The sequence below is a fragment of the Vigna umbellata genome, chromosome 1 (assembly GCF_029865625.1).
Source record: "Vigna umbellata cultivar VRB3 chromosome 1, Vumbellata_1.0, whole genome shotgun sequence".
In the NCBI taxonomy this organism is placed as follows: domain Eukaryota; kingdom Viridiplantae; phylum Streptophyta; class Magnoliopsida; order Fabales; family Fabaceae; genus Vigna; species Vigna umbellata.
Genome location: NC_142165.1, coordinates 62,741,197 through 62,752,716, shown reverse-complemented (window position 1 = coordinate 62,752,716; position 11,520 = coordinate 62,741,197).

Here is an 11,520-nt window from a genome sequence, read left to right as displayed (position 1 = left end):
TGTCAAGATCACTCAGTGGAAATAAGAAACCTAGGTGCCAAAGCTAAAAATTAACTGCAATATGCAGTCTCATGCAGCAGTAACAAATCACAAAGCCTTTAGCTTGTTATGGGTGTATATTTGCTAAGTTTGTAGATTACTACACAAGTGTAAATTTGAAATAAATCAATATACATTGCCTATTTTATAAAGAAGGGTTGTGCGTAAGATACTTAGATCTTGGATGTCCTTAATTCTTCTCGAGGTCAATTTCTAATTAACATCTCCGAAGGATTAATCACAGATCAAAATAAGGGTTGTACTATTGTTATGTGAGCATCTAAACGCCTTTGTCGTAACAGAACAATAAATCTAGACGCGACAAAAATATTGGTATGAATAAAACTATTGTGGAGTGGACGTAGTGGTCTCAATTCTTTTTCATTCTTAAATTATGTATTGCGCATGCATCTCTTAATTTTAGCCAGGTCTCTTTCGTCTGATGCAGATTTGCAATATAAGCATGGGAAACATCTTTTTATTTACGTGTTAAAACTGATCTTGTGCTTTACAAATTCAATTTAATATGATATTTATTGCACTACACCCGATACTCCCATATAACTTGGATTGAGACCAATGACAGATTAAATATTTTATTTTTCACCACTTCAAAGCACGCTGACAAAACTCTAAACTCGAAAATGGACAATCCTTCGTACTCATTTTTTTTTTCTGATTTAGATTAGCCTGAGATAATATTTTAGAACATATAGAACCTTAAAACGCGAACAAACTATTTTCATGAAAAAAATATACATGAAATTTTGTAATATCTCCTTAAATCTAGTCTTAATCCTTATAATCTTTTCAATGTGAAATATTGTTTTCCGTAAAAAAAAATTACACATTTGATTCTGCAATTTTCTAAAATTGAGTAATTTCATTTTAACTATCTATTTATTAGCGAGAGAAAAACAACGAAATGTCCATTGTTAATAATAATATAATAATCATAATATTATAAGTTATTAATAACACGTCAACATGTTTTTGTTAATATATTAGATTAATTTTGTACTGCAATTATTAAGTTTTAAAAATCCTAGAGAACCAAATGTATATTATAAAATTTTTATTAGGAATATTTTGTCTAATAGATAAAAGTACTAGTGATTTTTTTAGTGCTAATAAAGTAGAAAAATTTGGTCATTATTTTTATGCAAGAAGAAAGTTTTTGTTCAACAATAAAATTTGTATTTCGTTTGTCATATGATATCATATTGTGTTATTTCATTTTGTCTCATAAGCAATACATTTACTTAAACATATACATAGTTAAGAGGTTCCATGAGATAAACTTCCTCTCCACTAGATTTTTCTATATAATCATTATCACTCTCACTAGACTTGGACTCTTCCTCACTACTATAGAGATTAATGTCTTTCATGATAATGATTTTTTATGTGGGGCATAGAACAGCTACATGCCCCTCTTCTTAGACACTTAGTGTAACATCCCACGTAGAATGAGACGTGTAAAAGAAAATAAAACTTTCTCGATGCAATTTTATATAAAATCATTCTCTTCGTATACTCAAAATTCATTATTAATTTATCAACACGAAAGCAGAAACACAAACTCAAACGATGTCCTTACAACGTGAAAACTCAAATCATGTTCTCTACAAAAACACCAATATGAAAAGAAAATTAAATATCAAAATAAACAAAAATCCCAGAAGTAACTATTTTCCCTTCTCTCGTCAAGCTACTGTAATGCAGCCTCATTTGCAACACCATCTACTCCCATATAAGTACGATCATCCTAGGTGAAAACCACAACCACAACATGCAAGGATGAACAACTAGAAATAACATTATAGCATATAACACAATATAACAACATTAACACAAACTATAGCAAGTCATAGTATCATACTACAGTAATAATATCATAACTAAATCACTCATATAAACCTATGTTGTTTCCTTGCACTTCGTCATACCAACTTGTTTCGCAAAACAGACTAATTTGAGTCATCCTCCACTATGACTTCAGACCTATCTACCTGACTCCTTAAGGACTCATGAGTAAAACCACTGACACTACATGCACTGGTGTACTATACTCAACACGAGTTAAAGCCATTGGACGAGACATTCAACCTTTTCGTTTCTCTCTTGGACACCCACTTTGGCTGTTGTTGAAGGTAGGTTAGGGTTCTCATTTTCTCACACGACCACTATGCATAATCCCATCCTATGTTTACCCTAAATACAACCTAAAAACATCTTCACTCTACACTCAAAATTGACCCAAAATTACCCTTCAATCTGCTCAAGATATCCACCACAATAATAAACCCAAAGTTCCTTTCTTATCCCAATCTTCCTTACTACAAAAGTTATTAATATTACCGGATATATATTCATCGGTAAATTTTCATTACCAACGGATTTATCGACAGATTTTGAATTTTTTTACCAACGAAAAATTCGTCGAAAAATCCATCAATAATGTGTATGTCACTTACCTATGGAAAAATCTGGCAGTAAATTCGTAGGTAATGCGTATGCCACCTATCGAAGGAAAAATCCGTCGATAAATTCGTAGGTAATGCGTATGTCATTTACCGACGGAAAAATCTATCGGTAAATTCATCGGTAATGGAACAGTAAAATGAGCGGTAAATTTCCCGCCCATTTTTCACTTACCGACGACATTTTCGACGAAAGAATCTGTCGGTAAATTAAATACACATTATCGACAGATTAATTTGTCAGTTAATAAAGTGGGAAATTGCCTGCCCATTTTTTCTCCCTCTTCGCAAACCACTCAGTATTTTACTCTCTCACGCGAGTAAAGTGAGGGAAACCCCATATTTCCTCTTCTCCTTCTTCTTACTCTTTCTGTTCTTCTTCTTTCTCTTCCCTTTGCTCCTATGCTATGAGCCAATACCACCATCTCTTCTTTCTCTTCGCAAGTGGTAAGCTGTTAGTAAGCACCTCCAAGAGCAGCAGAAGCCATTGTAAGAAACCTGCAACAACCACTAACAAATGCCCTTTGCAGCATCAAGCGCGACCCAACCGTCATCTCAAGTCTTCTCTAAACATCGTGCCACCGAAAGCTTCCATGGAAACCTGCAGTAAACAAAGATCCTCTGCATCTTTGATTGTAAACGGAGAAAACTAAAATCCTGACATGTGCTAGGACTTGATGTTCTCTCTTAGGTGCTTATTGTGTTAAAAATGGTTACTGTGTAGTATTTATCGACGATGAAAAAAACCCCTAAAGTTGAATCTGAAAAAACCCTAAAAGAAGAAGAAGAAGCAGAGCGGGGAAGAAGAAGAAGCAAATTGCGATATTTTACCCACGAATTTTTCTGTCGGTAATTATCGACGGAACAAAAAGTCCGTCAGTAAAATTACTGACAACAATTTTACCGACAGACTTTTGGTTACCAGAAATGTCTTAGGTTACTGATTTTACCATGAACAAAAAGTCCGTTTGTAAATAACAAGTCTTCCTTTGCCAGAATTGCCTTAGGTTACTGATTTTATCCCCTTTAAATCAAAATCACCTTAGAAGCCAAAAGGTGTGACTCTATTCAAGCACAACACAAACAAGAGAACCAAAAGAAAAGACTAGAACACTTATTTCGAACCCCTACTTGTGATAAGGCTTAGAGTTTAATACCTTTTAGCTTGTGTCTTTACACGAACAAGTAAATTTGCAATTAAAATTGAAGCTTCTAGGCTTAGGCTTGAAACTTTTGTTTCAAGACACACTCAACGTCTAAGATTCAATTTTAAGAAATGCAAATTACAATTAAATGAATCAAGTGAAGGAAGAACACCGAGGATTCTTCTCAACACTTGACTTGAAAGGCCTTTGTTACAAGAAAAATGATTTAAAATAGAAAACAATAAAGGTTGCAACTCTGGATTCTCTCGGCCAAGGAAGGTTGTATTGATGGCAGCCACACAAAAGTCACAGTTGTTGGGTGTGGTTAGGATTTCAACTCATACACTGCTTACAAACTTGCTTATAGGCCATCAATTTTTTGGGCAGCACACATGGTTACTGTAGCCACCAAAACGTAGAGACTCAAACACTTATAACGCTACCTTAGCTTTGGATACTCATAAGTAATCAAAACTGCACCATCACAGAAGTGATTACCAGGCAAAAACTCAAACAAAATGAACCACAATCCAGTTTCACCGAGAATAGGAAACAAGGCTGAACAAAGTTTTCTCTTAGACAAAACTAGAGGTTCAATAAAGATAAGCAAGCAAATAGGGTTGATTAACTTCGAGTCCTTATTTGATTAATTGAGTCAATTGGTAGGTGCCCTGACCTTAAAATAACTATTTTTTTAATCAAGTACTAAGAAGGGAATACCAAATTGACCATTTGAAAAGGTTCCATTTTCACAAGATCAATAAATTTGCATATCTTGATATCTAATATAATGTCGAGCGATGGCATGCATCATACGATCATTGCCGATTAACATCGTTTGCTCACATATAATGCTTTATACGATCATCGCCGATAATATCATTCACAAACTGATGAATGCATATTTATGCCCGTATTTATGCTTTAAAATTTAAAATTTTGATGAGAGTCTTGTGCTTAAAGAATTGATTTAAAGTGAATTTGTGACGATTAGATTTATTAGGTTTGAGAATTAAAGAGACGTAAAAAGTGATTTTTAGTGAATAAATGATTTTTGTATGTTATAATGTTTGTTGATGCAGCTAAAGTTAACATTTGAATGATTAAAAAGGTGAAATTTAAATGTCCAATATACAAAATAGATCCTCATTGGATGTTAAACTCTTATCAAAGTTGGTCCAATCTGGTCAACTCAGGACACACACAATTTTGAAAAGAAAGAAAATGCTAAAGTGCAATTAGAGGAAATTTCTAGACTTTTGTGTAATTTTGAATAAAATAAAAAGGGTTGAAATGTAATTTTGGGCAAGTTTAAATCTATTATATATTTTAAAAGATAATTTGGAGAAAATATATCTTAAAATATTTTATTTGATATTGTTAAATAATTATCTTCTTTAACTATATCAATAAATCTCAACAGATATTATTTGCCAAATCTTTTTTAATCTAGAAAAGAGATTATCAAATATTCTCAAAAACTGATTAAATTTGTTGAATATTTGAAAGATATTAGATATAAGATAAAAGATTTTATCAACAGAAGATTCAGAGTCTAAGCCCAATCAAGCCTAATAGAGATCCAGGAGAGGTAAAAATCATAACTCATTCATTCACTCAGACTCCTCTAGTGGAAGCATTTCATCCATCATTCTTCTCACTTTTATTTTACCATGTATTCCACTCCATTCATGGAGGACTAAGCTTCTAGGGCTATTTCACTATAATTTCATTATGGATTCTGAGGTTAAGTTAAATTAATGAATTTGTTACAATTATTGATTTGAGTTATTCTTCTTCTATCATCTCTCAATCATATTAAAAGCAATGAGTTTTGCATCATAAGGTGTTTGAATCTACATGCATATTAATCATATAAGTTCAAGGGTTTCTAGGTTCGATTGAGAATCTACTTTGATTGAATTTAGGAACTTTCATATGATTAAACAGGTTTTTGCTATCAATTGAGAATGTACTTTGATTGGTATAATAATTTCAACTATAATTAATTGGGAATTTACTTTGATTAATTATCTTCTAATTTGGTTAGGAGATATAAGAATAAACATGATTAAACACAATAGGATTTGATTGAGAATGTACTTTGGTTGAATTCATTGTGAATAATCTAGAAAGGTCTTGCATTTGATTGAGAATCTACTTTGGTTAACTGCATGATCGCCCTCAAATTAATTAAGAATGTACTTTAATTAATTTGAAACTTGAACAATAATCAATTGAACAATGATATGTGGATAACCGATGATGAATTTATCTTGGAAAAGCAGTGGAATTAGCCTATTTCATTATAATTGTTTCTAAGTTTCTTATTTGTTCTTCAAACATAAACTTCATTAGCATAGTTTCACATTTTATTCTTAATCATTGCATAGCATTCATAAGAGTCAAATATTGAAAAACCATTATGTATTCATTGGGAGACGACTCAGGGTTACTTTAACCCTATCTACTTTCATGAATACTATTTGGCAATACTGAAATTGTCTTTAAAAGTAGTATTAATGTAATAGGTTCAACGACAGCGTATCACAAACACACAAACACAAATATGTATAGGGTAAGCTACTAGTAAAACAATCATAATAACATGATATGAACATATTGATTAAATCAATAATAACCAAACGCCTCATACATAGTAGTAATAACAATAGGATTCTTAATCCTCTAACATAACAATTCAATCATGATTATCCCACTCATGAACAACACCAGGAGCATCACATACCATAAACACCATAGTGAAAAGAATTAGTCAGACGCTTGTACCCTACCTCACAAACTGTAGCCACTCCTATAGCCCCATCTGTAGATTCTTCATACAGATATATTCGAGTAGTCCCGCAATCCACCTAAGAAACATGTAATTCTGCCACACAAGGACAAGGAAGACACCTTCACAACAACACAAGGAAGACTCAATACCCGAATAACCCTTCCAATGCACACAAGGCAAAAGGAAGCACCTATCAGCAGATAGCACCAGGATTTACTAGGTACAACTAGTAGACTTATCTTCCACTTTCGTGCTCATCAATCACATACTTCAATAAATCCCAATACTCATTCATGCTCTAATTCACAATCATAAGTAAAAACTAACTCTAAGCATGTCCATTACTTTTATTCATTGCTTCTTAGGCTTGGTTTCGTTCATTCTTCATCAAATTCGCCATATTTCACAAAAATACACTGTGATAATCGATTTTCACTTTTGATAATCGATTATCTCAATGAAAATTACTCATAAACATCATGGAAGAAGAGATAACCGATTATCACTTAAGATAATCGATTATCACTTAAGATAATTGATTATTCCCACAACCAGACTCAATATCAACGCACAGATAATTGACTATCACTAATGATAATCGATTATTATCGAAACGAAACACATCCTGAACATAATTCAAGTATTCAAACATACATACATCAATCCTAAATCACGTGGAAACATACTCAACAACATCACACATGCATTCAATCATCACATACCCATGTAAACATACTCAAACGCATATGATATATCACTTGAATCATCCAAAACCAATCATTTGACATGTTATACCCAATAAAACCCAAACATAATGCATATGATTATTACCACACCCTTACACATACATTTGCATGGAAAACCCCCAAGCTTAATAACTTTATTCTCCCTTAGCATCAACTCCTCTATTGGGATAATCCAACAACCATACATACATTCATAGGGAAAACCCAACACAAATATGACATAAACCCAAAACAAATATTACATAAACCCTATGTCCATGCATACATAAACTCTTGCCCAACAAGAGCAACATACCACCATAATCATAATCAGATAAACATATATCAAACAAGGGTTATTAATCAAAAGAACCAAGAACACATATAACATACAATAATAAACAAATAAAGTTAAGTTTCCCCATACCTTGGCCAATTCTAGGGCTTTGTCTACACTCTAAAACACCATCAATCTCTAAGGTTTCTGTAGTTCTTCCTCTTCTCTCCCAAAATGGCCTCTCTCTCTCTCTATCTCTCCTTCCCTCCCTCTCTTTCCCTATCTCTCTCTTTTTGTTTTAGACGTAGGTTAAAATTATGAAAACCTAGCTTCCCTTTCTCCTTTTTAACTTTTCTTATTCTATCTTTATCTTTTTAATCAAAATAATATCAACAACCACTAAATCTCTTAATTTCAGATTTATTTTCCTTTCCTTTCCTTTCTACACCTCCATAACTTAATTTTTGCTCTAATTAATGAGGATAAAATGACCTTTTTGCCCTTGGACCCAAAATACAAATTAAAACCCAAAAGTTTACTTTAACTCTCTTTCCAAAATTTGGTCCACACCTATTCAATCCTAAATCATCTTTCTACCCTCAATCCAACACATCATATTAGTAGCAACACACTACACAAATCATTTAAAAAACAATATACCAATCATATGTTCCACTTAATCAATAATAACATTAAATAATAAACATAATAATTATAATTTTAGAAAACATCTAACCATCAAACACCAATTATCAAACAATAATGTTCAAATCTCATAACCACATTATTTCCTAATTACCACATTTCCTAGGGTCTTATAGTGGCAGGACACCATTGAGTGCCACTTTTTACTATAGATCTAAAGCAATTTTAGTCCCAAGACGATAGAAGAATGTTGTAGAGCGCGAAATTTTGTAAGAAGAATGGCACTGAATGTTATGACTATCGTTGAGCGCCACCTTTTACGAAAGGTTTGGTGTTGAGCACCACCTCTATGCGCTAGTGTGTACGTTATAATTTCTTACGTTATGACTTGTTTGAGATAGATTTATTATGATTCTTATGTATGTTTAAGATGAATTATGATGTTTTGTTGAGTGATATCATGGTTGAGAATATGTTTGGAATTATTATTGAGAAAAATTCAAGGAGAAATTATGTGATGTGGTAATGTTCAGTGTATGCATTGACATATGGAGGTTTAGAAAGAAGCTATGTTGAACTCTAATAATTATTCATGTCAAATAGAGTAGAATAAGGGTTTAACCATTCTAGAGCTCCCCTTTTTTTGTTAGAAGTCGTAAATCAGTCTCTCAATATTTTTTATCTTAATTAAGTCCCTAATTTTCAACAATTTAAGTAATGTAATCATTGCGGGTAAATTGACTTAATAGTGTGGCTCAATGATGTGGAACTTTGCATTTTTAAAAGGGAGAATTGGGGAAAATTTTTATGAAGTCCTAATTAAAGGGCATTTATGATGTTATTGGTTCTTCTTTTCCACGATCTTCGTCTTCCATGCTCTTCATCTCCTTTGACCTTGTTCAACTTGGTTGTTTTTCTTCTTTGACATTGTTGATGTTAGTGGTTCATCTATTACGACATTTTATATCTTAGTTCTTATTCTTATTTGACTTTTAATTGTGGTTGTTGTTTTTCTTTGACGTTGTTGACCTTTGTTGTATTTCAATGTTGTGGTTGAAGTACTTAAGCTATTTCGGTGGGCCATTCATGTTCGTCTTCCACATGTAATGGGTGGTGAGACAAAACCCTAGTATGTGTTGTCATGGTGGTAGATGATCGAGGAGTTTAGGTATATCACCCATTTTCCATTATGGAGAGAAATCGGTTTTGAGAACGAAAACTACTAATAATAAAGAAAAAACAATTTTGGTGTTGCCTTAAGTACAAGATAAAATACATGGAAGCTTTGGTATTTGTGTTAATATTTTTTAAAAGAGGTCATTATTAGAATATTGAATCGTCATCGTTATTGTTATTTACAAAGTGGAAGTGAAGATGGTGGTTACAATTACTTTAGATGGAGCACTGAAGATGGAATTGAAGAAAGGGGTACCACTGTCAAGTGTGAAGGAATGTATGACACTTTGGAGAAGACTAAAGAAAGGGAAGGTGATAGGAAGATTATAAGTAATTTTGAGAAATATGTTAAGATTCTTCAAAAATGGATTAAGGTGTTCATAAGGGTGGTTTTTATTCTTTGTGTCAAGTATTTAAAATCATCATCATTGAGCTCTTTTATCTTTTTCATATTCATCTCCCATGTTTGTAGGTGTCTAGTTGTAGCCATCATCCACATTAGACGCTTAAGATTTTTATCAAGATATTTCTTCCTAAATTTGGCATACAAATGCCTTACATAGAATCTTTGATCAACTATAGGAAGCGGTTCTTGTATAACTAGCAGTAAGCCCAAGGGTTTTAATTCAATACAATGCAATTAGAGGTTGTATTCTGATATACGCGTAAGGAACTTAACAACCATTTTTTACAACACTAGTTATGTACAAAAAATAGAAATTGTATATGGGTATTACCTTTTATTGGTTTGTTATAAAAGTAGATTATGAACATACTAGAGCCTCACCAAGCTCATCAATCAACAACTCCATAAACCAATTCCATGAATCCATGTTCTCAACCTCAACCACAACATATGCAAGAGGCAACATTTGATTATTAAGATATAGTCGTTAACAACATCCCACGTACTTCCCTTTTAAGAAGGCTCCATCTAATCCAATTATTAACCTACATGACACGAAACTGTCTTTGCATGTCTTTAGACATGCATAAAACCTCTTGAAAATTGGTTAACCGTCCTTGTCCTCAACCTTTACTTTGACTGTTGATCCTGCATTTCTTGCAAGAAGCTCATATGAATAATCGGACACCTTTTATACTGTTTTTGAAGGACCCATCAACTTGGTCTAATGCAATTTCTTTGACCTTGTAAGTCATACATTAAGAAATATCGATGTTCATTTTTTTACTTATTTTTTCAATGAATTTTAGTCCCTTTTACTTTACCATTTTCTCTTACTGTTTTTTTCAACTTTTTGTTTAGCCATTTCGCATTAAGTAAACAAAGATTGAATTCTCTATTACATATATCGGAGTCAACTATAGTTCTCAATTGTCATATTTACACTACATCTATATAACTACAATAGCCAGACTGCGAGCATTTTCCTTTTCCATTCATGCATTTCAACCCTAATCTTCTTTTATCACTCTTAACAAGTTTTAAATTTTTACTATTTTCCAACACATAACTTTTGATGACTTCTAAAAAGTCTTTCTTTTCAACAAAATAGATACCACGATCCATCTATAATCCACCATACTTTAGCATAGAAAATGTTTCAAACCAACCACAATCCTCTTCATGACCCTGTTCTTCATCATTATCCGAGACAAACAAATTCTTTTGATCGACAGTTATCATCCAATAACCCTTTGTCATTCACCCACCAATAGTAAAAAAAAATGACGTGAATAAAATGCTAATTTTATATCTTATAAAAAGTTTTGGAAACTTTTATATGAAAATGTTGGAATCAAGCTATCATACCAAATGATAAACTTTTAATAAAGGATTAGGGCGAATGATTATTTTCAATAATTTACATTATGATTAATATATATATATATATATATATATATATATATATATATATATATATATATAAAATCCGGAAGCAGATTGAAAGATAAAAAAGGCACCACATGCATTCACAAATGATTTATATGCACAACCATCTTTAGTTATCAATTTAACTATAAAAATAAAAAAATTTACCCAATAGAAATAATTACTCTCACAAACATAAGCTTCAACCATTGATAATTACTATCTTCAAACAAGTATACATGAACACTTTTAATGATTAATTAATTCAAAAACTTAATTGTATTTACTATCATTAAAAAAATATAAAAGTTATGTAGTATGTCTAAACTATCTTATAGGTATAGGTATAGGATTAAACTCATCGAGTTAATTTGGATGAACATTTCTATAAAGATTTAA